Raw genomic sequence first — 5,749 nt, forward strand, 5'->3', positions numbered from 1 at the left:
AGTTCCTTTGATTTGGGGTACTGGTGGAAAAATCAGCTTGTTTTCTGGAAAAATATGAATTCTATCATTAATACAGACTTTTTTTTTCATTTTTCTGTTGTCTTCTGCTCTCCTTGGTCCAGAGTCACAAAGTTTCCCATACTTTCAGCACAGTTTGGTTAAATCACCTCAAACAGCTCCAAACACAGGAAGAGGAACTGGCTCCCAGCACAAAAAAGTCTTTTCATTTTGTTTTCTATGTCCAATAGAGGTGAACAAATGAAATCAAATAAGTGCAAAGCACAATTTACAATGAACATAAAAGTACAAAACTGATATACTGCTATGGTCTAAGCAATATAATAGCACTGAGTATGTAGATAATGAAAGAGCAGGCAGTGGTGATCCAGTTCTTTAGTTCCCAACTCCATCTTCAGCCTTGCAATTAGGCAGTGAAAAAGCACTCAGTAATATTAACCTTCCAGTTTGAGTTTGTTCTGAAAATAGGTTTCCAGGTGACAGCTCTTAAACCACACTGGAAATCTGTACCAAAATGTGGATGTCCAGGGTCCAATGCAGGGCTGTAGACTAAAATCTGTACTCTTCCACCATGATTCTCATCCTTTGGCTTTTTGTTTTCCTGCATAATGGTGTTTTCTGTTTTCTTGCAACCACTATATTACAGAATCACAGAATTTCTAGGTTGGAAGAGACCTCAAGATCATCGAGTCCAACCTCTGACCTAATGCTAACAGTCCCCACTAAACCATATTCCACATCTGCTTGGAATTGCTATGATATGATAAAATCTGCAGAAAAAATAAAGGCTAAGGATAATGTTTTGTTACAATCTGCAATAATAACATAGGCAATTTCCTTTCAGACAAATGAACCTTCAGACCAATTTAGAAAATTATAGCATGGCACAGGTGAGGGCAATAGCAATTATGCCGGCTTTGTCTTTAAGATTTAATCTTAGTATGTAAAGCAGCTGTGTAAGCATCAGAGAGCAGTATGGGGATTTCTAAAACCAGAAAGTAATGCGCAACAACATCATCTTCATCTTCCCAGAAAAAGTAAGAGGAGAAATCTTTTAGATAGTTTTTCAGCATTACCTTACGTTGAGGTAACTTTAAATCTAAATCTGTGAACCCTATGTCTGGGAGTCCTCAGCTATACCCCAGATTTACGTTTTTTACCTAGGTTGCTGCTTCTGTATGTGAAGCAAGAAATTCTTTAGAGTAAAATACAAGATCCTTGATGTTTTTTCTTCATATTTTAAGAAGTATTTAGCTTTCACCTGTTGAGGGAGGAAGGTGATTCCTTTACTTTTAATAATTCTTTGGTGGAAGATAACTAACTTCCAGATGATGTGAAAAAGCATACTGGAATATTGCCAGTTACCCTTGCATTCAATTTATTTATTGTTTAATTTATTTATTTTAAATTGTATCAATAAAATGTGAAGGTTGAATGCAGTTTGGGCTTGAAAGATCTTACTTACTCTTATGGTTTTCTACTTTACATAAACCATCAATTCACTTTGCTTAAAGCTGCTAGGGAAAAGCCTCAGATAACACCACATGGATTGTCAAGCCAGTGTGGTGTTCTGCAGGTATTATTGTTGGTAGCTAAGAACCTGTAAGATCAACAAGTTGTACTTGCATTAGAAAACACTCAAAATGTTTGAGTCCTTATATACTTTTATAAAATATTTAGTTTAGTAACTCCTTTAATTGCTTCAGCTGTCAGTCACTGTAATTATTAGTTATTTCTCATTCCCACAGATTATATGACTCATTATTCTAAGCAGCTTGCTGTCATATCTCTATTGGCTGCTTACATTCCTCTAGTTATTACGCTGCTTTGATGGCCATGAAACACAAATAAAGTCATCTGTTATGTTTGTTTTTTTTTTTTTTTTTTTTTTTTTTGGTCAGTTTCAGTTTTAATAATTTGCCACAAGAAGATCAAGAAGATAGCTAGGAAGTTTATGATGTAAATGTGAATCACAGCATCAGCATTTGACAGGCCTTGTGAATTTATTCTGCTTGAGGTTATGGACCTGTACTTCACATAATGTTTTCTCTGAGACCTCTAATCCCACAAGTAACATGTATTCTCTCTCCATGCTGGCATTCAACATGAAAGTTGGAGAAGGAAAAATCAATTTCTTCATAGCTATTTGTATTTTTTTTACATTTATTTTGAAAGCATCTTAGAAAAGGATGAATTCTTGAGAATGTGAACTGATGATAGATTGTAAAAAGCTTGGCCTAGTGCATCTCTTTATTTAAATTTCTAATTGAATTTTGTGCTCACGTGCAGGAGAGTATCTTTTCAAAGGATGGTACCAAGTTATAAACTCTAGTTCCAAAGACCCTGGACTAGTGTACACAATGGCTGTGGACATTAATGGCTAATTAATAATAATAAAAATATTAATGTGAAAATATTTCCTTTCTTTAAAAAGAAAATTCCAGTAGGTCGTTTGTTTTTAATAGACGAGATGTCATATGATAGATTGGAATCCTCCTTTCTTTATTCTTCTGAGCTATCTTCACAATCACAAGTGTTTAAAGGAAATCCACTAATTTTACCATGAGATTTTTCTGCAAAAAGACAAGAGGGGAGGGGGAAGGAGGGGAATGCATGTACCATGCTGTGTGGGACTGGAAATTATCTACTAATCACAGGCTGTTATCAAAGTAGTTGCAACAAAGCATGGTATCAATGGGGAAAACATTCCGTTTCACAAGATGTAGAGCATGATTGCATAAAGGTGTCTCCCAATTTCTCTTCTCTATGACAGTGTATAAAAGTGCTTGTAACTCGGGTGTCTCTAGCTGCCTCTGCTGACTTATTCCTCTTGGTGACTGGGTAAGTCCAATATAACTGTATCCGTTTGTAATTATAGACATGGTTTTATAGGTAGTATTATTATGAGGTTATTTGTCCTATCCCATTTTAGGGTAGGAACTTATTATCTAAGAACATCTTACTTTGAAATTGTAATGTGCAAATAGGGTGGATATAGGCATCACCATGAGCATGCGGAAAAATGAATGGCAGTTTCAAAAATGTGGATGATAGCAGCTCCTAGGAATTGAGCAGTTATACCCATTTAGAAGAAATGAAAGATGCTGTACCTTCCTCCGTTGCTCTTTCTGAGTTCACATACAAAAATGAAACCAAAAATGTTGTAAAAGAATGATATAAAATGTTTAGTGAGAGGCAAGGTTTTCATATGCCATATGAGAACAGGATACTGGGCCAGGTGTTAAGGAGAATATTGTTGTTTCCAAGAACTTAGCAATAGAACTAAATAGAGGATTCCCAACTCTAATGGGACCTGACTGATATTGCTACTTTGAAATTGAACAAACTCATCCCACATAAGCAACTAGTTTTTTCTTCATTAACATTTCCTTTGCTACTTTATATCGCAATAATTTTCTAAAAATATTTCTGCATCTAGACTACCAGGGTCTGTAGTTTTGACCCTTCACATGCTTTGGCTGTTAAGAAAGTCTTTGTTATGTTTTTCAAGCAATGAATGGAATGGGGAAAGAAAGAGCTATATATAGATTTTGGGTTAAGAACAAGTAGACAAAAGGGTAAGATTCAAAGTGGAATGGAGTGTGCCTTAGAAATGGTGAGGTGTTTTTTTAAATTAGTTTTTAATCACTAAATCTTAAGTTTAATGTAGACTACTTGGAGGTATATATTTGCACCTGTTCAGATGACTGCCATTCAATACATCTACACAAACCAAAGTACTCTAATACTGTTTGTTCATTCACTCCTCTGGCCTTAACTCTACTGGGCCAGTTCTCTCTACCTTTCAGGTTTACTTGCCTTGTGGAATGATGTCTACCTATGGACAGATGCTTAGCTCCCGCTGTGCTTCACCTTGTGAAGTGACGTGCCCACAACCATATGTCAACTGTTATAATGAACCATGCATCAGCTCATGTGGCGATTCAAGAGCAATTGTGTACGCACCACCTGTTGTTGTGACTTTCCCTGGACCCATTATCAGCTCGTGTCCTCAGGAAAGCTTTGTGGGAACTGCCATGCCTGAAATTGAGGGTCAGATGGGCTCCGGAGGAATGGGAATGGGCTCTGGAGGCGGAGGAATGGGAATGGGCTCCGGAGGTGGAGGAATGGGCTCCGGAGGTGGAGGAATGGGAATGGGCTCCGGAGGTGGAGGAATGGGCTCTGGCGGCTCCTGTGGTGGAGGCAGCTCCTATGGGATGGGTTCCCATGGCTCCTGTGGCTCTGGGGGCTCTTATGGTGGGGAGGGCTCTTGTGGTGGTGGAATCTCTCGTTTGGGAAGCTTTTACCGAAACTCGTTTTTTTCAGGATATGGTAGAAATTATTTCCCCTTTTCTAGAGGATACTATAGGTATCGCTATGGAAACTGTGGGCCATTTTAAGTCTTTAAGAAAAAGTCATGACAAGAAATGATAAGATACAAACTAATGATTGATATATAGGCCTGGAAATTAGACATGCCAAGCAGCCTCTGCTCCAGCTGATGTCAGTAGGAGTTGGGGTTACCTGGGATCTCTTTGTGCTATGTTTTATCTAAGGCTTACAATCCCAATGTTGCATCACTTTGTCATTTGCTCATGTTATGTTTTGGTCTTTTGATCTTTCTGAAACTGAAGAAAGTAAAACAATAATGGGACTTAACTGTGAAAGGGTCCAACTGAAAGAAGAATATCTTGTGAGCCCTGTGCTACTCTGACTGATGGTAGTCTTTGTTGAAATGGAAATTACATTCTTTGTCTCTGTGTTGCCTCATTCTACAAGAATGTATTCCACTTCTTGTTTGTATTAAAACCCTGTTGCATCATAGCTCAGTCTTCTGGCGTTCATTTTGCTGCAGTTCCTTCATTACAAACCAGTGTGAAAGAAGTTAACCTTGTGCATCAATTCTGATGCCTCAAAGAGCATCATCAGGGAAGAATTAATTACTTTCTATGGACAATATCACTTGTCAGGAATTCATTAGAGTAACTTTCCCCTTTATGATATATACATCAAAATATACATAGTAATAAATAGAACAGAATCATAATTTAGATTGAAGGTCCTCTGGAGATGGTGTAGTATAATTATTACTCAAAGCCAAGATAACTTTGAAGCTAGGTCAGTTACTCAGGATCATTACCAGCAGTACCTTGAATATCCCTGATGAAATTGTTTAGACTTCCCACAAGGGTCTGAATGACTGCATGTGTCCTGACTCCATCAGAATGTAAGGTTGTGCTCTGATTTATCTAGTCTAAATGGTGAAATAGCTTATCCAATTATGTGTTAGTTAAGTCCTGGGTATTGCAGGCAGGGCCAAAATGAATGGTAAGAAGTTAGTCATATGCAACAGAGAATCAGACTGAAGCTCTTGCATCCTGTATCATGCCTTGAAGTAAGCTGAGAAACTCACCTTGATGGCTATATCAATCTTTTGGAGCTGTTTCGATTGTACTGTTGTTCACAAGAAAGAGCTCATGCGTAGGCTGAGCAAGGGCTGCTGTGCCAAGCACAACATTCACTTCCTTCCTCTGATTGTCTTAATCATTGTGGTTTGTTAATTTAATTGGAGCATTTATCCAGGAAATGATCTGATCTTGTTAGGAACATCACTGTGAGATCCCTCAGGCAACTGCTACACGGATGCACTCACACTCCCTCAGAATTAAGGATCATGAAGCATCTCATGTACACTTGCTGACAGAACTGGCTAGGAAAAAGATTCTCCCAC

At 37.9% G+C, this 5,749-nt stretch overlaps 1 long non-coding RNA gene across 1 annotated transcript; it reads left to right on the top strand.

Annotated features, from left to right (window-relative positions):
* Positions 1–969: 969 nt before the first annotated feature.
* Positions 970–4,842, top strand: LOC137845589 (uncharacterized). Its single transcript, XR_011090230.1, has 3 exons — positions 970–1,055; positions 2,792–2,859; positions 3,811–4,842. It is a non-coding gene; the product is annotated as an uncharacterized lncRNA (long non-coding RNA).
* The last annotated feature ends 907 nt before the right edge of the window (positions 4,843–5,749 follow it).

Source organism: Anas acuta, chromosome 28 (genome assembly GCF_963932015.1).
Source record: "Anas acuta chromosome 28, bAnaAcu1.1, whole genome shotgun sequence".
Taxonomy (NCBI): Eukaryota; Metazoa; Chordata; class Aves; order Anseriformes; family Anatidae; genus Anas; species Anas acuta.